Source organism: Danio aesculapii, chromosome 8 (genome assembly GCF_903798145.1).
Source record: "Danio aesculapii chromosome 8, fDanAes4.1, whole genome shotgun sequence".
Classification (NCBI taxonomy): domain Eukaryota; kingdom Metazoa; phylum Chordata; class Actinopteri; order Cypriniformes; family Danionidae; genus Danio; species Danio aesculapii.
In genome coordinates, this window is record NC_079442.1 from 6,517,072 (window position 1) to 6,540,116 (window position 23,045).

The window sequence follows — 23,045 nt, forward strand, 5'->3', positions numbered from 1 at the left end:
CAGGAAGGCACTACTAAATTTAGGTCTGAGCTTCTTTACCAGATCTTCAATCCAAATATTAAAAGCAAACAAAAAAGACTTTCTCTAAAAGACAAAATAATACTCTGAAAATTGCCTTTCTCTTTTAAGGATCACTTGTAAAAGAATAAATATTTCACGATATTTCACTCAACTGTATATATATATATATTTTACATATGTACGCATTTACCAGAACATAAGCCTCTTAACAGACAGCCTCTGAAAACCCTTCATGGTCTTTCTTCTCTTTTCATCATCGCTCTATAACATGTGAATGGGCTGCTTCACAGACTGAAGGGATTATTGGGGATGAATTGAAAGGAACGAGACCGCCGCATTGTGTAAGACAGCACCGAGGGGTCCCGAACATCTCCCCCCTCCCACTGCCCCCTGCTTCGGATAATCATTGTTTCTCAATCAGATAATTCCAGTGTCGAAGCCTCCTCTCGACGAGCAGTCGGTAATTAACACGACACTCTCTTCCCCTCCTCGCTTTAATGGCTTAATTAGGGGTGACAGCCTAACAACCTTGTTTACGCAATTGCTTTTCCTCTTTAATTATCCTAATGACTCGCTGGATATTCAGACCGTCCCGTTTCCCTCCGCATTGGCGTATTTTAATGAAGCCTGCTGTTTGTGACACTAAACGATCTGTGTTTGTGGTGATGAAGGCGACGATGAAGGCCTTGAGAGTCACGAGGTCGCGTCGCCACACGTCGTAGTGTGTAACCGATGCTGATCATTAGCTCCTAATTAACAAATAGGGCACAACTGTTCATTTGCATAAATGAATGTTTCGATCCTGGAGGCCAAATAAGCCAGGCTTTTATTTCATTATCTAGGTCATAAACACTCGCACGTGTATAGTGGGTGACATTTTTAAACTTTTTTTAATTACGCTTTGAAATAATGTCCAAAAATCTAGTAGCTTTATTTTAATAATTTGTATTAATTAATTAAAAATAATTGAATGTTGGTTTGTATTAAAGTGTGTTTGTTATGTTTATAATGGCAGACGTAACCCCCTGCACAGGGGATTAGCAACCGGGGGGACGGGGGGGATCCGTCCCCCTCACTTTTAGAGACGGACCATTTAGAAACAGGTGATAAATAATTATATGAACGTATGATCTCATATAGCCGTCCCCTTCACTTTTAAAATGTCGGCTACGCCCCTGGCCCTGCCATGTTAAACTTCAAACACTTCAGCATCTCCAGAGTCAAAGTCTCAGAATCATTCAAAACATACAAAACAAGTATATTCTATAGCTGTTAATGGTTTAATACCTACTATACAGTAAAGATACACAATGAGACCATGCACACTGTTTCAAATTATTACACACACACACATACACACACAAAACAAAATAAATATGTCTTTCTAAAAACAAACTAGTTCATCTACGCTGATTATCTTTTCCTTTTTAATTCCTTCGCGCTCAAACCTTCTTTGTGGGATTCCAACGAGATTGTCCCGAGATGCCCGCCGCTTTTTACATCTATAATTAATGATAAATCTCCAAAGCCTAAGCGCTTGATTGATGGATGGAAAAAATGGATGTTCCAAGCACCTATTGTTTCAGGGGCTCAGGATTAGGTGGAGTTATTTAACAGTTCATTTGAGCAGTGAGGTCTGTGGTGCCAGGCGGGACCAGAGAGCTCGCGGTGGGGTAATGCTCCATAATAAAGATTAAACCCTCAAAGCCCAAATGCCGAAAAGGAGGGGGTGGTAGTGAAGCCCTGTTTTATTAACATATCGGAATCAGGGTGCGAATTGCAAAAAGCTTAGTGGAACTCGAACTTTAAACCTCCCTGAGTTCTTATTGACTAATTCCATCCTCACGTCCTTTGTTTTTAAGTCGCTTTCTTTCCTGAACAAGGACTCCTTTTGTTTAATAACGGGATGTTTTTTGCTATTGAGCAAAATTGTTTTGTGAACACCTTAATTTTATTCAATGGTCCAAATTGCATGATGTCTACAAGATGAAATCATGATAGATTGCAATGTTATTCGATGAAACCTTCATAAAATATCTAGCATTACCTACAGTTGAAGTCAGAATTATTAGATTTTTATACAGACATATTTCCCAAATGATGTTTAACAGAGCAAAGAATTTTCCACAGTATTTCCTATATTTTTTCTTCTAGACAAAGTCATTTGTTTTATTTCGGCTAGAATAAAAGCAGTATGTGATTTTAAAAAAACATTTTAGGTCAAAATTATTAGCCCTCTTAAGCTATTTTTTTTTTTTGATTGTCTACAGAACGAAACATCGTTATACAATGACTTGCCTAATTAACCTAATTAACCCAGTTAAGCCTTTAAATGTCACTTTAAGCTAAATACTAGTATCCTGAAAATGTCTAGTAAAATATTATTTACTGTCATCGTGGCAAAGATAAAAGAAATGAGTTATTAGAAATGAGTTATTAAAACTATCATGTTTAGAAATGTGTTGAAAAAAATCTCTCCATTAAACAGAAATTGGGGGAAAAGGTGGTGCTAATAATTCTGACTACAACAGTATATAGATATGCATATGATAAACAATAATAATCATTTGTCACTCTGTATAACTTTGTGTCTCTCAATAATATGCAAATGTATGATTAGTTTTATAATCAAAGCTTCGAAACATTTATTGTGGGTTAAAACAACAAATAACTTGATGTATTAACTTTAATATTCTCATTTTAGGCAATAGGGACGTTTATTTATATAGTGCATGCATACGCAATGCTAATTGAAAGTATTTTACATAAACAGGATTAATAAAAAGACTCCTGAAATAATTATCAAATACACTTTCATTTAGTGTTTACACATACTCAAATGAGCCAAAACAAAACAATTCTTTTTTTGGGGACAACTTAATTGTTTTATGTTCAATCCACTTACATTTGTTACAAAAGACAATCGGACAGTTGCAGCTCATCCAGAACGCTGCTGCCAGGATTCTGACCAGAACCAGAAAATCAGAGCTCATCACGCCTGTCCTCAGGTCTTTGCACTGGCTCCCAGTTACATTCAGAATAGATTTTAAAGTATTATTACTGGTCTATAAATCACTAAATGGCCTAGGACCTCAATACATTACAGATATTCTCACTGAATACAAACCTAACAGATCACTCAGATCTTTAGGATCACATAAACTAGAAATTCCAAGAGTTCATCCAAAGCAGAGTGAATTGGCTTTCAGCTACTACGCCCCTCGCTGCTGGAATCAGCTTCCAGAAATGATCAGATGTGTTCCAACATTAGGCACATTCAAATCAAGACTGAAAACACATCTGTTTAGCTGTGCCTTTACTGAATGAGCACTGTGCTACATCCGGCAGATCGCACTATTATGTCTTTCTTTTTTAACACATTTTAAACAGTTTTTAATCATTTCTATTATTTTTATTTTCTTATACTTGTCTCTTTCATTCTTTATGAAAAACACTTTGAATTACCGATGTGTATGAAAAGTGCTGTATAAAGGAATTTACCTTGCCTGCATTTATTTGATCCAAAGTACAACAGTAACAGTATAATATTTTTACTATTTAAAATAACAGTTTTTTTTTATTTAATTATACTAAAAAAGACATTTCTTTCTGTGATTTCAAAGCTGGATTTCGTCAGTCACAAAATCCTTCAGAAATAATTCTAATATTCTGATTTGCCTTAAAATTCTAAATTCTAAAATTCTAAAAATTACTATTATTGTTATTATTATTATTATTATTATTATTATTATTATTATTATTATTATTATTATTACTATTACTATTATTATTATTATTATTATTATTATTATTATTATTACTATTATTATTATTATTACTATTATTATTATTATTATTATTATTATTATTATTATTACTATTACTATTATTATTATTATTATTATTATTATTATTATTATTACTATTATTATTATTATTATTATTATTATTATTATTACTATTATTATTATTATTATTATTATTATTATTATTATTATTATTATTATTATTATTATTATGCTGAAAACTGTCGAGGAGATTTTTTTTCCAGCTTTCTTTATCAGAAGAACAGCATTTATGGGAAATAATTTTTTAAAAATATTATAGTCTTTATAGTTCATTTTAAAAATCCTTCCGACATAAAGATATTAAAGTAACACATTTTAATCTATTTTTATCTGTTTTTAATTTTAAATTTTTAAAATATTTTTATTAACAGATTTAACAGATTTTTTTTTAGATAAACAGAAAAAAAATGGAAAAAAATGATCTGATGCATTTTTACAGCATCACATGTTTTCAAAAGGGTAGCAAATTTGCCCAGAGTCTATCGCTGAGTTTTTTTTTTATTATTATTCAAAGCAAGTTATGGCCAAATTAATACTCAAAAACACACCAGAATGGATGAAAACCACCAACAGTACATAAAGGTTAAAGTAAGTGGTTGCAAACAATTTATTTTGGGCTGAATTTAAGTGAAGTTTCACAAACTAATTTCGAGAGGAGCACGTGATATGATCAACTACAGCTGATCCTCATCACTAATCATTAGCTAGCCTATCAGATCATTCTAAAACTACTATAAATATCCTGCCCAAACTTCATTCCTTATCTTCGTTTTTGGAAACCGCCCCCCCCCCCCCCATCCTTCCCTTCTCCCTCCTTCTTTTTCATGATCGGGCAACACGGTGGCTCAGTGGTTAGCACTGTTAGGGGGCCACAGGTTCAAGTTCTAATTGAGCCAGTCCTTCCACAGTCTAAAAACATGTACATAAGTCAATCGTAATACAGTCACAAGCACTTTACATACCTAATCAATCAGTACCACCTATTAGCCAGAGCATAGGGGGGCTCTCGAGAAACACTTGATCTCATATCCCTCCGAATGCTCATTGACCAGGCAGAAACCTTGGGCTCATCTGTCTCCGAGCTCAGGGTTCTCTCCCGGGACAGCATAGCAAACCTGCTATCATAGTTGAGCATTATCTAAGGGTGAACTCTTGAAACAAACATATTAAGCTGAATGTTACTAAATTTAACTTGTCTGTTTAAATTCAGCCTATATGAATTGTTTGCACCAATTTTACACCAGTTTAGGTTTTAACAGTGTGTGTGTGTGCATGTATCTGTGTGCGTGTGTACGTGTGTGTGTGTGTGCAGCTTGGCTCATTGATAACAGAGAACCTGTGAAAAATTCAAGGGCTCAGGCAGCGAGTGACCCTGAATTGTTCCCACTACTACACAATCTCTCCCATGTGTGCCGCAGATGGAGACGTGTTCGTCCACACACACATCTGGATTCCTCTAGAACAACAGTGGGCTTCGAGAGGGATTCATCTGCTCGTGTGTGTCTGTGTGTGTGTGCGGTCCTACCGAACAGACACATTGCACTAATGTGAAACACCACAAATACATACAGCCCCTTCTGACAACTATTAAACATTTCTGTCAATGATTTACCTGTCAACAACCATTTTGAAGCTGAAAATTAGCTCTCAATAATATGACACGCACTGTGTTCATTACTATTAGTTAATAGATTGTTCCAGTTTCGAGTGCTTATAGGGTAATGCAGGGTTTAATTTGTGCTACAATACACATATCATGTAATAACACATATGATGTTCACCATATTACTATTATTAGCCTACTGGAAGGATCTATTCCTGATTTCTTATATTTTATATTTATATTTCTGAGGATTTGTAACATGAACGCAAATCTGTACTCTTAATTCTGGTTTATTGCTCAAATATTATTTTTTAAATAAATATCATGTCAAATTGTAAGCATCAAACAGGATTTAAAGACATGATGTTTATTTACTATTGCATTGTACACTCACCGGCCACTTTATTAGGTACACCTATCCAACTGCTCGTTAACGCAAATTTCTAATCAGCCAATCACATCCCTTTATAACCACAGTGTACCTATCATCTGATGGCTACATCCAGCAGGATACCTCTCCATGTCATAAAGCGTGAATCATCTCAGACTGGTTTCTTGAACATGACAATGAGTTCACTGTACTCAAATGGCCTCCACAGTCACCAGAACTCAATCCAATAGAGCACCTTTGGGATTTGGTGGAACGGGAGATTAGCATCATGGAAGTCTGCAGCAACTGCGTGATGCTATCATGTCAATATGGACCAAAATCTCTGAGGAACATTTCCAGGACCTTGTTGAAGCTACGAAGCATTAAGGCAGTTCTGAAGGCAAAAGGGGGTCCAACCCGGTACTAGTGAGGTGTACCTAATAAAGTGGCCGGTGAGTGTATGATGTGTTGTTTTTCCCCACACTGAAAAGTTATAAAAATAAACATTTAAATATCATTGTAAAGTATCGAACGGAAATTGTGAAATCAGAATTGTATTTTCATTTTATATGAGTACACTGTTAACAATTTCCTGTAGAATCTACAGTATCTTACTGGCAGCAGTATGCCAGTAAGTTACTGTAAATCAATTACAGCAAAAATACAATTTATTTTGCTGTATATGTATTTACAGTATTGTATATCTTTACAGTAAAATATACAGTAATCTCCATATTGCAACTTTGAAATACAGTACCATCCAGCATAACTGTCTATAGGTTAAATAAGGGTTCAAAAAAGTAATCTTTTTGTCCATTGTTTAATATCGCATTAACAGGGTTAATGAAAAAATTGGTAATATATAATAAATGTCTGCATTATATAAATAACATAGACACACTATTTGCAAAACCGACACTACCGGTCAAAAGTTTGGGGTCAGTAGGATTTTTAAATGTTTAAAAGAGTCTCCAGCTCACCAAAGCTGCATTTATTTAATCAAAAATACAGTACAAATTGTTCTTTTATTACACTATAAAATAACTGTTCAAAAGTAGTTTATAATTTAATTTAATCATTTATTCCAGTGATTTTAAAGATTAATTTTTAAGCTTCAATACTCCAGTCTTCAGAGTCACATGATCCTTCAGAATTCACTCTAATATTTATTATTATTATTATTATTATTATTATTATTATTATTATTATTATTATTATTATTATTAATGTAATAGTAATAAAAGCAATAATGACTGGAGTAATAATTTTATTTGAAACTAATAAGAAAGCAGTTATTTAAATGTTTTTTTAAATATTTAACACTTTAATAGTTTTTTTTTTACATTTAATAAATGCCGCATTGATTAAAAGAATAATTTCCTTTAAAAAAACATGAAAAAAGAACAAAAACAAAACTGATCCAAAACTTTTGACCGGTAGTGTATGTCTAATAATACACAGTATAGCAATTAATGTTGGGTTAGATTTAGGTTATGACGTCAGGTGACCAAAATTCAGTGTCTAGCCAGCGTCAAGGACAACTATATTTTGACGTCCAATAACAATGTTAAATGATGTTGATATTTGGTTGATTTTAGGTTGTGTTGGAAAATGACCAATGTACAATGTCAATTTGAAGTCATGTTGCCATCTTGTGCCTGCTGGGCAAACACAATCTTTTGTATTTTAAAGTAAAATTTTACATTATTCTGGGTCAATGCCAGAAGGCCGAATGTTCAAAAAGCACTTTACTGTAGATTAAAAAAAAAAACAAAAAAAAATTGTAAAAAGCAACTGATACAATATTATTTTCGTTAAGAATTCATCTTGAACGTAATCATACTTCAACTCTATGGCCAGTCATTAAAAGGAGATGTACACTGCTCAACATATGAGTACACCCCTCACAAATCTCTCATCTAAATGGATAATTTCTATAGGCAGTTTTACAATATTATATTTGCGCAAATGCATGAGATAAGACAGTACTGAAGTCAAATCTGGAGCTTATCCAACAAAATAACTTACGAAAACGGTCTAAAATTAGTACACACAAATGTGTATATTAAGGAAAAGTATTAAATAAAAAATTTAAAAGAGCAAAATTACATTTTGTTGCAATTTTTTAGTGTGAAATTTAATTTTTCAATATTTCGCATGAACATAAATGTATTATATTTCTATTTTTAAAGATGCTCAGTGACTAAAATATTATATTAACAAACATATCCATTTAATAAATCTGCTTTGTTCAAGTGCACCAAAATATATGACCTATATTCTCTGAGAAATGAATACAAATATTAATTTTTAAAATGAGGTGTACTCATTTACGCAGAGCACTCATAACAATCATTTCCAAATACTAGCAGAATCCTCATAATGATTATTGCGTCTTTGCAAATATAACTAGGAGGCATTCAAAGATTCTTGGGCAAACAAAAGGTTTGTGAAAGCGCCTGATCAGTCCGGCCTCCGCAGTGCACTCTCGGGTCAGCCTGTCCTGAACGCGAGCGCCGCAGCGTTTATCACATGATCTCCAAAACAAACGAGGGATTTGGGCTCTTTTCTGCTGCCATGGGCCGAGGTGACAGCCGCCACAATGGGATGAGAAACGAGCTGTTTGTGAACTTCAGCTCCATCTGCTTTTGAAAGGGATTTTGCAAGACGGTGGAGTGGCGAACGCGCTAGCGACAACACAATTCAAAGAGATAAGACAGATTCGAAAACACCATTTATCAGCTAATACTGACACGGCTAAGAAATGAGGTCAGACAAGTCGAGGGATGTCAGACACTTGCTAAAGTTGTCATCGGAATTGTGCTGGGTTTTTCTGAACGACCTGATTAGATTTAGTAAACATGCTAACATAGTAAATGCTAAAACATGAGCTGATAGGGCTGTGTGATATGATGATATACAATTGAAGTCATTTTTTTATATATATTTCGAAAATTATGTTGAACAGAGCAAGGAATTTTCTTATGGAGAAAGCTTTATTTGTTTTATTTTGGCTAGAATTAAAGCAGTTTTATTTTTTTTTATATTTGAGTAATAATTATTTTATATGTCCACATTTTTAATCAAACATGTGCCCTAGATAACCTGAGAAATATGATCACCTATTCCTCCAGGTGCTCCGGTCTCCCCTACAGTTCAAAAGCCATGCGCTATAGGTGAATTGGATTAATTATATTGGCTGTTGTGTTTGAGTGTGCATGGGTGTGAGAGTGTGTGCGTGTTTCCCGGTACTGGGTTGCGGCCGGAAGGGCATTCGCTGCATAAAACATATGCTGGAATAATTGGTGGTTCATTCCACTGTGGCAACCTCTAAAATAGAGACTAAGCCAAAGGAAAATGAATGAATGAATGACTGAATGATCGTGATATATCGTTATCAGGATATGTGATAACTTATATTGTGATATACATTTCTTCATATCATACAGCCATATGAGCTATTAATGAAGAAAAATACACTGGAATGCCAAAAACAATGAATCAAAAGTATTCAACAATGAATAATTCTATTAAAAAAGAGTGGAATTTGAAGAAAATGAAATATTTGTGTTTGAAACTTTGGTTAAAAACGTTTCCCTTTACTGTCTGCGGTCTCTGGTAAACCCATTTCTTTTGGTCGTCATTTTATTTATTTTTTTTAGTATGAAGAGATCCACATTTGGTGATTTGGCGTGTCCAGAAATCATGTGGTTTGCTTTCACATGACCTTCAGATGGCTGGGCACTGCCTCCAGACAAGTGTCAGACAGTGTCCGGCTGGCAGAGTCTCTCTCCTGGGCATTTAGGCATGCATCTGCCCTTCTCTCTCTGTCTTTTCTGTGTCTCATTCTCTTTTTCAAAAGACTTAAATATAAGCATTGCATTATAAGAGTTAATTGTGTTAAAGTGCCTTTTTTATATAACTTGTTTGCAAGTGTTTTGCAAATATGCATCTCCAAAAATACATTTTGGGGCCAGTATGTTATTTTTATCTTTATTAAAAATGTTTTGAGTTTATACACTACTTGGCAAATGTCTTGTCGTCCATCCAAGTTTTAGGAACAACAAATAATAGCTTGATTCTAGCTGATCATTTGGTATCAGAAGTGTTATATGAAAGGCAAAGGCCTCTAGATTATGCTTATTTGACCAAAATAAAATATGATATACCTTGATTTTTAATGATTTCATTAGGACAGTAAGGTCTGACTTTGAGACGAAAGTCTTGTCACTTAACAGAAATGATGTCCAGTATAGAATATAAAGTTATGCTGCAGTGGAAAAAGAATTAATATCGTGTATGACTCTCATGAGCTTGGACGACTGTGTCCATACATCTCTGCAATGACTCAAATCACTTCAAATAACATCAGGATTCATCTTCAATGCCTCTTCCTTCATCTTACCCCAGACATGCTCAGTAATGTTCAAGTCTTGTGACTGGGATGGCCAATCCCTGAGCACCTTGACCTTCTTTGCTTTCGGGAACTTTGATGTGGAGGCTGAAGTATGAGAAGGAGCGCTATCCTGCTGATTATTTGGATGCAGTTCAACAGATGTTTCATCTGAAAAATCTACCTTCTGCCACTATCTGCCATTATTATTATTAACAACATTAGCAACATGATGCAACTTCTTTCAGGGCGTTTTCAGGACAAAAATATTTTGTAAGATTAAGTCTTAATTGCATTCTTTAAATCAATTTAAAGCACTTTTGATGATTAAAAGTATAATCTCTTACATTAAATCTAAGCTAAATGTACACCTGCATGTGTAATACAGCATTTAATATATTTGTTTGTTTGTGTTTATAAATTTTATATAGTTTTTCCAGAAGACAAAAAATATAATAATGATTTAACGAATACACCAACTACTTCTCTACTCTGCATTAATTTATACCCCAAAATATCTTTCCAGACATAGAACAAGCATCTTATGCCAAGAAGCCTTATTAGATTTCATAAGCATGCAAAATAAAGAGAATTGGATGCCATTAAAAATCTAAAATAGCACATAAAAATAAGTCCTGCACAAAAATATGAGCTTGCATTATTATATCAAACCAAGTGTCGTCTGTAACTTTACGAATGTCCCAGATGTCCTAGTACAACTACACACAGACTTTTATTTTGCTCGAGAAGGGTGTTTTCCCTTAAAGAGAAATGCCACCTGCTTTGATATTTCTCCATATAATGCACTGACATTTTCAGGACTTTAGCATCCAAATAGTTTTGGGACCACTGCACACACTGAAACGGGCCTGGGGACACGCTCTGAGAAATGCCGAAAAAACAACAAATGCATTCTGCTTATGGAAAGAGACCACCCTTACCGTCCCGAACCGATAACGCCTTTAGAAAGAGTTTCCACGGCAACCCAGTCGCATGTTATTATATGAGACTTCATTCACACGAGTGAATTAATGAACACCCACTCGCGGAATTAGAAGAGGACTTTGAGTAAAGACAAAGCCAGCCACTTTATCGCGCCTTTGTCCGGAGACAGAGTTCAGAAAAAAAGGCCACGGTTGAACAGCGTTCCCTACCGATATTATAGAAGAGCGAACGGAGCGATGGCGTTTTAAATAGTTAATATACTGCTCATTCAGCAGCCTTCTATTTGCTCTCCATCGCTCTTCACTTTCTCCCACTTGAATTCCAGCACAAACGCCGTCACAGACCAGCTTCTGTCCACAATGGATCATTCCATCCTCAATCACTGATCTTTCTCTTTCACAATCTCCCTCTCTCTCTCACAAACACACACACACATTTCACTTTTCACACTGTATCCGAGGCTCTAGTCCTGTGAACGCTGGGAAGATCAGGGATAATGACAGCATTCTGCTCTGTTAAAGGACAATTCCCACAGATGTGGCAGAAAGAGACATTTGTTTTCCGTTCTTGTCAAAGAGGAGCGATACTATGACAGGAGATGCCTTTGGGAATAAGAGGCCAGATAAAATATGTCTCGCATCCACCCCCGTAAACAACCTTCACATTTTTCAGTGGTTTGAGTATGTGTATGTGCGTGTGTGTGTGTGCATATGCCTGCTCGGGGAAACAAGCAGATCGGACAGCTGCAGATAGAGAAAAGATAATTTTTATATCTGATTTGTTTGATGTATGACTAGAATTGTGGCATCAGTCTCAGGTTAACACTGTAAATAAGAAAAACAGACAGCAAGGGAAGAAATGTCATACCGAATTCACCCAAATTGGCCTGTTTCCACTGAGTGGTATGGTATGTTACTGTCCAGTATGCTTTTATGGCCATTTCCTCTGTCAAAAGGCACCAAAAAGCGAATCGTATCGTACCACTGAACGCTTTTGGTCTACAGAGATACGTCACTTGCTCATGCACGAGCCAGGATAATGAAAACGAAGGAAGCGCATTTTTGAATACACAGCCGAGACATTACATCGTAATAATATATACATATAATAACGAGCCATGGTCGACCCGAGCTTAAACAAACCTTGTCGTCGTCTTGAAAAACAGCCACAAAGCCAAGAAGAGCTGAATCTACCCTGTGCCCCGTAGTTGTATACAAGGACGTCTAAAGCGCGAGCGGTTTCGCGAGAGAGAGCTTGCGTGCACGTTTACATTTGAAATAATGAACTTCTTGACCTGATGATAATAATTTGGGCGTGATTATTGAAGTGCTTCTGACATCCGATCATTTCAGAAATGGACAAACGCAAGAGTGAAGCGCGAAAAAACAAAGAAGCCAGACAATAACAAAGGAGCAAATGATTCTTTCAGCAACCTAAAAAAAGAACAAATGCCATGTTCAACTATTATCATCACTGTTGGACTTCTATGAACTCGGAATGATGGTATTGCTTTGTAACAGAGGTTACATGTGCTGGTGAAGATACAGATGAGAGGTTACTGTGGGCTATATGTTGCGTGTTATTTGTGAACGCAAATAAGGACTAAATGTATGGCATTGATTCGCTTTTGGCAGTGGAAATGCAAGCCTGATAAAGGTGACCCATACCAACCCATACCGTACCACTAAGTGGAAATGAGCCATTACTGTACCCAGCAGGCACACAACATCATAAGGGGTTAATAATAGGTTGGATTTAGGTTGTGACGTCAGGTGACCAAATTTCAATGTCCAACCAGCGTCCAAGGACAACGTTATTTTGATGTCAAACTACGACGTCAAATGACGTTGATATTTGTTTGATTTTAGGTTGTGTTGGAAAGTGACCAAAATCCAACGTCGAGCCAACATCTTAAACCAACGTCATATTGACGTCAAATACTGACATTTTTTCGCCAGGTATGGCAACCAAAATCCAACATCTGATAGACGTCATAGTGATAACGTCCACACAACGTCAAGCTGTAACATGTATTATTAGACGTTTATATTTGGTTGATTCTAGGTTCGACGTTGGACATTGAGGCCAGCCTGACGTTGGGTTCTGACGTCAACATGATTTTCATTTTCAAACAAAATGAAATGTCTCAACAACTTTGGGGTACAACGTCAATTTAACGTTTTGACTTATCTAGCCCAATGATTTCTTTCAAAAACATAATAAAACCTTCAATATTCCAGGCTTTTTACCTCTAATGTACGTTAGCATTCTAATAGTGATAATCTCGAAGGTTTCATATCAAAATGTAAAAGCACTATTACATCCAGTATTACAAACTTAATTCGCCCCCAAAAATTCTGTTTATACTATTGTTATTTATATTGTTAATTATATTGTCCCAAATAGTGGCACGATAGCTCAGTGGTTAGTACTTTCACCTCACAACAAGAAGGTCACTAGTTCGGGTTCTGAATGGACCAGTTGGCATTTTTGTGTGGAATTTGCATGTTCTCCCCATGTTGATGTGGGTTTCCTTCGAACGCTCCGGTTTCCCCTACAGTCCAAAGACATGCGCTATAGGTTATGTGATCAAATTCCTGCCTAAAGTATTGCAATCGCAGATAGAAAAATAATAAGCGTAAATCAAAATATTGACATTGTGAGTAAAATTATAACACACAGAAGTGAAAACCAAACGCAGAATAAGAAACAACAAGGTCGCATACCAAAAGATAATGAGCGTGAATTAAAAATGAAAACGCGTTTAGACAATGAATGTTGAATTGTGTGCTTCGTACTTGTTTCCACATTCTTGCTTTTCCAACAGATGCAATGTGAGTTTCATTTAAATAATGGGCAGGCTTCAGCATCATCATTGGTTCACTAGTCGAGACTGACAGTTGCTCGTCTAGCCAATCAGATGAAGGAGGAGTTGACGTTACTCCAGTGCAACTCGTGGCTCTCAGTGGGTCAGGTGAGGATGCATTTGTTTCAGAATATTCTGATAATATAGACACCTATCCGGGGGGATTCATTTAAGACCACCTAATATAAAGCGAGACCCAATTATTGTTACGTATTTTTAACATCCAAGAACAGCGCTATTTATGTTTATGTTCATAACTGTTTAGCGGAATTGTCATTCAGTGACAAACAAGTTATCAGGTTTGTTTGATGACAAGTTATGAAGATTTATTCTTCTTAACATACAACAATTTATTATGATTAAAAAATATATTACTTTTAATTTCACTTATTTAAAAGATGAAAGAGTTTCTAAACAATTCAACGGACTGTTTGAAGCTTTATAAAAATACAGAAAGCACCATTGTATAGACATTAAACGCCACTAAAACACACAGAAAGATTGTCAGTCAGAGGCCATTAAATTGTAACCGAGCCAGGGCCTGAGAAGGGATATTATCATTAAGTCTTCTCATAGTCATGCTAAAAACCACAAATATTATTTCTACGCAGCCCTCCCTCCCCTCATAGTGACAGAAAAGCCTAAACGTCTTCAATTGCTCTGTGTTTTCAGACCGTCTAGCGCTCGGGCGCATGAGAAAGCTTTCTGTTTTAATTGAACAGGCATGTTCCAGCGCGGAATCGCTTTCCCCTTTAAATGAGCTCCTAAAATGACAGTTAGAAAGCGCCGTTAAAAGCGTTCAGACGCTAAACTAGTTAACAGCACTTGAACCTCTTAGATTTGTGTTTATGAATGAAAAACACACTTACACCCACACAAAAGTGCTTGAATGCACACATATTTAAAGGGATAGTTCACATAAAAACTAATATTCTACTATCATTTACTCATTCTTCTACCCAACCCAAGCTCATTATTAATACGTACCCCTATATACATTTCTGGAGATCGCGAAGTACGTCCCAGGAGCTACATTTTTTTTTGGGCAGTTTTTGTTTTCGCAAATCCACCAGAGGCCGCTGTGTATGCTTTTTGAGATCTTGAATTTCTCTCGCGAGTGCCATTCACGCCTGCTGTTTTCACGTAAATCCACCAGAGGCTGCTGTCGACTGACTCACTGACCGACTGACTGACAAAACCCAACCCACCCCTTCTCAAACCCAATCAACAGGGTTTTCAAAAACAATCCAGGAGTGCGTTTCGCAAACAACAACATAACTGGCGGCTAAAACTATCAAAATGGGAAAAGAACGATGTAGTGACAAGTTTTTCCCAAAACCGTTGTTGCTCTGTCGCAGATCCATTGTTTGAACCATGTTAGGTATAACATAAAATGTTTGTGGTTACGCTCTAAATGGGGTGTAGTAACAACTTCTTTAGAGAACCACCCCATTTTTTTGTGCAAATTATATTGTTTTACACGCACACGCATTAAAATAAATCCAATATTAATTTTGGTAAAAACGTGCACTTGCTTTCCATATTAATTGAAATTTATGTAAACGACACATATAGGACCTAAGTTTCCTTTACAAATATACATATACAATCACTTAGCTAACATTTAGCTAACACATATTCTAATCTCATATATAAATAATATAAATTGATAATGGTTGTAGGACTAATTTACAGTATTTCTGAAAAGAAATGAAAAAAAAATCCTACTTAATAATAATAATAATAATAATAATAATAATAATAATAATAATAATAATAATAATTATATATAAATATATATATAAGTCTACTTTTACAATTTAACACATTTTGCAGAAATGTTCTAACCAACAGGCCCATGTCATATACAGTACAGATACATTTTTTAATAAATAACACAAAGCTTTAAATAAATCCACAAGCTTTGGAGACGTAACGTAAATTCCTCTTTTAAATAATAGGTCACCTATAGCTTTCGTCATGAGTCACGGCTGCATTCAAGATGGCATAAATGATTTCAAAGTGCACTACGAAGAGAATGCAATTGTCAATATGAAGATCGCTAAAACTGAACTGTAAAAATACTTTAAAAGCATATGACACGTAAGAGAGATGACTTTTTTTTTAAATCATTCCAAGTTTAAATGTAGGAAAGTTCTACAAAAATAGGGCATAGGGGGGATAAAGGGGAATAGAACAGAGGCAGAAACTATGCTTCCAACTACAGCTCCAGAGGTGTAGTTACAAGCGTACAAGTTTACGATGCAGTTTGCGAAAGTTCGTTGGATCGATGGATTTGGGAAACGCCCAATGTTTGTAACGACGCAGCTTGCGACCTTAATTGGCAAACGATGATTTTTGGAAACACACGCTAGAAAAAGAAAAGCCCTCACCTGATTTTTACCATGTTTTTAGATCTTACCATGTTCTCACCCTGCTACAGTATTTAAACTCTACTTAAACTGAACTGACACTGTTTCAAATCACTATAATCTTCTATGTGAAGCCGTTTTGACACAATCTACATTGTAAAAAGCACTATTGAAATAAAGGTGAATTGAACTGATTTGAATATTTACTTGTTTATTTTACTTTTTGCCTTTTGTTTTACCTTCTTCTAGAACCGTTCTTTGCCGGACTCAAACCTGAGTTACTGGGCAAACCGATAACAGCGGTAAAGCCGTCCACACATAGGTAAGCGATCAGCTGGTAGTATGAAAAGAATCAGAAGCCGTCGATGGCTTCATATCACATCGTAGCGTTAATTTTTAAGTCAAAATGCAGCCATACGTAGCTCTGGCTATATAATTCGCGCTCTACAGAGATGTATACGGGGGTACGTATTCACAATGAGCCTGTGTTGAAAGCAGCATATTATATATAAAGCACTGTTAAAAGTGTTCAGATGCAAAACTAATAAACAGTTCACTTGAACCTCTTAGATTTGTGTTATCAAGCAGACCGAGAGACACTTGTAAAATATTTAATGTGCTTTTGAAAGACTCTTTATTAAGTGTAATATTCGATTGTCATTCAGAGCGGCCTTAAACCAGGCTTGCAAAAATTAGCTTTCGTCACACTTTTTTTTTGTGATGAAAGAGCAGGAACGATTTCTGATTCCTTTCCCAGCGAGTGTGTGTTTGTTTGTGTGTGTGTGTGTTGGGTGGTCAGGACCCCACTGCATTCTTCCGAGCGATCTGCTGCCCCTGGGGCTGCCTGGCCTGGCGTATAATTGCCCTCCGCTACAGATAGTTACCAGCCTTCCCTGTCCCTCTCCTCTTCTCTTCTTCCCCCTGTTTATTCTCTCTGATTTCAGGCTCCTTTGGGTCATCATTCATCAATGGGGCCCCCCCGGCCCCTGAGGACCCGACCGGGAGGCCCCTGTTACTACGCCTCCATAACCAGAGGCCATTTCTGATGGAGGCGCATTATACGGGGGAACAAGAGAGCATGAAAACGCAGCACGAGGCAGGGGGTGATTATTATATCCAGATAATCATTTCAAACAAATTATCATGATAATCAATCAATCGTCACATTTGAAGCAAACTCGCCCAAAGGCTGTATGACGGCCCTCATGACCTGTAATGTATTTCGGGAGGGGAGGCATAATCAGATGCCCTAAATTTGCAGGGTTGCTTGAGAAGATATTTTTACAGGAGCGGATTTTGCTGGTCAGCTTAAGCTAACATTAGAGATTCATTTCCCCTGCGGATAGACCACCTTCTGCTGATGTTAACGGCTATCTTTTCACCTTTCCATGAAATTAAACACACACACCAGTTGACTTTCAACATATACGGTTGAAATCATAATTATTAGCCCCCCTTTAAAATTGTTTTTTCTTTTTAAAATATTTTCCAAATGATGTTTGACAGAGCAATTTTCACACTATGTCTGATAATATTTTTTCTTCAGGAGAAAGTCTTATTTGATTTATTTTGGCTAGAATAAAAGCAGCTTTTAATTTTTTTAAAAACCATTTTGGGGTCAAAATTATTAGCCCCTTATTATTATTAAATTATTAGCAATTTTTTATTCGATAGTCTACAGAATAAACCATCATTATACAATAACTTGCCTAATTACCCTAACCTGCCTAGTTAACCTAATGAACCTAGTTAAGCCTTTAAATGCCACTTTAAGCTGTATAAAAGGGTCTTGAAAAATATCTAGTCAAATATTATTTACTGTCATAATGGCAAAAACAAAATTAATGAGAAAAAGAAATTTAGTAGAATTGTAAAAAAAAGAAAAGAAATGAGTTATTAAAACCATTATTTTTAGAAATGTGTTGAAAAATCTTCTCTTCGTTAAATAGAAATTGGGGAAAAAAATAAAAAGGGGGGCTAATAATTCTGACTTCAACTGTATATATATAAATATACAGTTGAAGTCAGAATTATTAGCCCCCTTTATATTTTTTATATATTTATATTGTAAATTATTACAAATAAATAGAGTTATTATTATTATTCTAGAATTATTATTCTAAATAAATAACAGAAATCAATCCTAAATGAAACTGAAAAGCAATGTCAAGACACAACTGAAGTGATATGCTAAGATCACTTCATAAATATTTAGCATGAATATTAAAGACAATTCAATAGAATACAAAAAAATAAGCTTTATGTAATTACTGTATCTGATGTCTTAGACCCGGCTCATGGCCGAGAATTAATGTTATTAATTCTTAGTTACCTCCCTGACTCATCATCTCTCTTTTCTGCTTCATGGCCATGCTTATTAAAATAAGAACATCTTCATATTATAACTAACTATACTATAACATATTATAATAACTAGCTTGCTGCATGCCGACACCTCTGCATAAAAGTTACTCTGGCTTCACAGCACATAAGCGGGGTGTATTTTATCGGCGCGCATGTAAACAACCGATATTCAGACCAGGAGCAGAGCAGCACGTGAAATGGTTTTCTACGCACATGCATCAGTTTGCTTTCACCAGCATTGTTTCGGTTGCACATAGAGAATAACAAACTTGCGTGTGCAAAGGACGCCAAATGTGAATGACCCCTAACGTCTTTATTCTGGGGATTCTGCGAATTAGATTGTTCGAATTCATACAAATTAGCCACTAAATCAAAAAGTTATGAATTGCAGAGAGATTGTCTTAGGATTACCACTCTAAATTAATACACTTGCATATAGTAAATTGCATCTCAAAGCTTTTACTGAAGATTTTTTTTTTGTTTGATTGTTTGTTTTGCACCGTCTCCCCCTGCCGCCCTCAGCAAGATGCCACCCTTGGCAATCGCCAATATTGCCCATGCCTAAATTTGCCACTGGCTAAGTCTTCCCCACATTTCCTCCAGCACTGTCCCCTGTCCTTCTCCCGTGTTTGCAAGCATGTTAACTAGGGGGTTATAAAGTATCTAGTAAGATTCCTCCAGCAAAAATCTCGCCACAAACCAGAGCTGGAAGAAATGGTCTGTACAGAGCAGATATTCAACCAATCTTCCTCTGCAATAGGTTGGATTCTCCCTCCCATTTTAGTCTGATGTCTGAATTATCCCTTTAATATAATGAACTATGAATACTTCGGGGCGACACGGAGGCTCAGTGGATAGCGCTGTCGCCTCACAGCAAGAAGGTCGCTGGTTCGAGCCCCAGCTGGGTCAGTTGGCATTTCTGTAAGGAGTTTGCATGTTCTCCCCGTGTTGGCGTGGGTTTCCTCCGGGTGCTCCGGTTTCCCCCACAGTCCAAAGACATGCGCTATAGGTGAATTGAATACAATTAATTGGCCGTAGTGTGAGTTAATGTGAGTGTATGGGTGTTTCCCAGTACTGGGTTGCAGCTGGAAGGGCATTCTCAGTGTAAAACATTTGCTAGATAAGTTGGCGGTTCATTCCGCTGTGGCAAGACCTGATGAATAAAGGGACTAAATCTAAGGAAAATGAAGGAATACTATGAATAATCCCACATCTGGATACATCATAATGTGTTAGCAAACGAGAGCCATTATCTGTGTATGTGTGCGTTCAGATATAAAGAACATCTGGCTAATATATATATATATATATATATATATATATATATATATATATATATATATATATATATATATATATATAGTGTGTGTGGGCAAAATCAACCCTGAGGTTATGCAATGAAAACATCTGTGCCCGATAACCTATAACATCAAAAATCGATGTTTTTTTCCACATCCCTATCCGCTGTCTCTGTCTCAGGCGTTATTATGAGAGCTGAAAGATGTCTTAAGTCAAATCCCGACAGACAGGCATAGAAAAAAAGAGCTTCTTTCATTTATTTATCCCTTGCTTTTTAAGCAGTTATCCCTCCTTCACAACACAAACACTCCGAAACAGAGATGCCTATCTGAGTCTGTCTGACCAAACGCTGATCCTCACACACACATGCTCGCGACTCTTATTTAAGCTCTTTTAGATGTAATCCACAACACTTTGTCCTAAAAGTGTGTGTGTAAGTGTGACTATGTATGTGCGTGACACGGAAGCTAACAGTGATAGTACACAAAGACATAGATTAATTATAGAAAATCAATGTGCAGTAATTGTATTTGAAACAAACGGGCCTCCGGCATTGTCGTCGTCTGGCTGGATATTAAAACATTTGGCTTTGTAAATGCAGCTAAAACAGGCAGCTGATGTTTTAATGGGAAAGAGATTAATGGCTCTTTTGACAAGCTCTCGGAGACGGTATCAGTGCTTTCGTGGCCCCTGCTGTGACGGATCTCTCAGACTTAAAAAAAAAATGGACAGTGTTATTTTAACTCGCACTGTTTTTATCTGGGAGTGATCAAGGTCTGACAGTATTATTGTAGCACTGATTAGCCAATACTAAAATTCTATGTTTAAGTATATTTAATGAATAACTAATATCTTAACTGAATTATTTTATCTTTGCCACGATGACAGTAAATAATATTTGACTAGGTATTTTTCAAGACACTTCTATACAGCTTAAAGTGACATTTAAAGGCTTAACTAGGTTAATTAGGTTAACTAGGCAGGTTAAGGTAATTAGGCAATTTATTGTATAATGATGGTTTGTTCTGTAGACTATCGGAAAAAAGTTACTTAAAGAGCTTAAAATGGTTTTTAAAAAATTAATAACTGCTTTTATTCTACTACTTTTATAACTACTTTTATTCTATAACTTTCTCCAGAAGAAAAAATATTATCAGACATACTGTGAAAGTTTCCTTGCTCTGTTAAATTTAATTTGGGAAATATTTAAAAAAGAAAAATAAATTCAAAGGGGGCTAATAATTCTGACTTCAACTGTATATATATATATATATACATATATATATATATATATATATATATATATATATATATATACATATATATATATATATATATATATATATATATATATATATATATATATATATATATATATATATATATATATATATATATATATATATATATATATATATATATATATATATATATAAAGAAAATAAACAGATTTATAATTCTTTATACTAAATATTTATTCATATTATACTAAATAATGTTAAAATATATGTTTTTGGGTAGTGGGGCTTGGCCATTTTGTCTAGCAATGCCCCTTGGGGTTACTTTAATAGGCTATATGATGATATAATTGATCCAGGCAAGGCAAGAAAGGTCCAGATGTAGTGAAATATTAGTAACATTTCAGATTGTTTGTATGCTGTCTGTATTGTTTCTTTGGGACAATTACATGTGTTCCAATGGGTGTAATAAAAAGTCAACCACATAGTTTTTATTTGGTTCTAATTTTTTTTTTTTCCAGGAGGGTGGGGGGGAATAGTTGAATATGGGGTGGTTCGCCCAGGGTGCCATTTAAACTAGAACCGCCACTAGACTTAGAAAACCATTTTTTAAGTTGCCCAACCATTCAGTCGTACTGGCAGGATGTAATGCAAGCAGTGCTTCGCAAAGGTTTGAAATATACTTGCGGTGGTAGCCGGATTGAAAGACACCTTTTACGCACAGCACATAAATGGTCAACTACATGCGACAAACCAAAAGAAAATGTCATTTTTAACTTTAATTGCTTTGCTTTTTTTTGTCATTTCATTCTCTCCTTCTGTCTCTCAAGTTCAGGTTGCTTTATTAGCATGACATGTTGTACAGTATTGCCAAAGCCTTTTAGATATGTATAAAATAGGCTATGCAATATATCAACATTATCAAGTTAATAAAATACACAGCTGATGAGAAATAAATGACAGGAAAAAAAGGAATAAAAACAGACAATATCTCTAAAAAAATATAATAATTATCTCTGTGGGTCTGCAGGACACGTGACTGTCTGTGGGAGTGCACAGAACCATCATTAGGCCTACAAAATGGGTAAACAGAAAATAATTTTATACTAGTTAAACGTTCGCAGATATTTGGTTATCTTGGGCGGATATAAAAAAAGTGTCAAAGGATGATAATAATAGTAGAAAAAAATCTTTTAAAAAGTGTCGCCAAATATAATTAGGCGGCCATTAATATATCTTTGCAAGTAATACAAAATAGTTTTGCTAATGGAATGAACTTCTCCTTCACAACAATTTACCTGGGAAATACTGCACCCAACTAAACGGTAAAAGACAAGTATTAATTAATAATACTTCTAGCAACAAGTAAGAAAGCGTAACTCAAAAGTGGCTACAACTTGATCCCCATACAAAATCTTAAAGGTTGGATATTATATCGGATTATAAAGAGGATGACTTTTTCTTTAAAACTACATACGGACAAATACCTGCAATATTGAGAGAAATGGATTGCATGTATGCCTTTACACAGTGTAAACTGATCTTTATAAGTATTTGTTAATGTGACCTGTAAGGAAAGAAGCTTTTCATGTTTCATCTACACCACTATTTCCAATCTGAATTTAATTTCAACATGAGCTGAACTGGATCAATAAAGTGTTTGGTGTGATGTTTATAACAGATTATTTGTTAGCATGTAAACACGGACAGTGATGTGTGGCACAAT

At 35.5% G+C, this 23,045-nt stretch overlaps 1 protein-coding gene across 2 annotated transcripts in view; it reads right to left on the reverse strand.

Moving 5' to 3' along the window:
* prdm16 (PR domain containing 16) overlaps positions 1-23,045 on the reverse strand; it is a 233,466-nt gene that overhangs the window by 210,011 nt on the left and 410 nt on the right. The gene's annotated exons all lie outside the window — the stretch shown is intronic.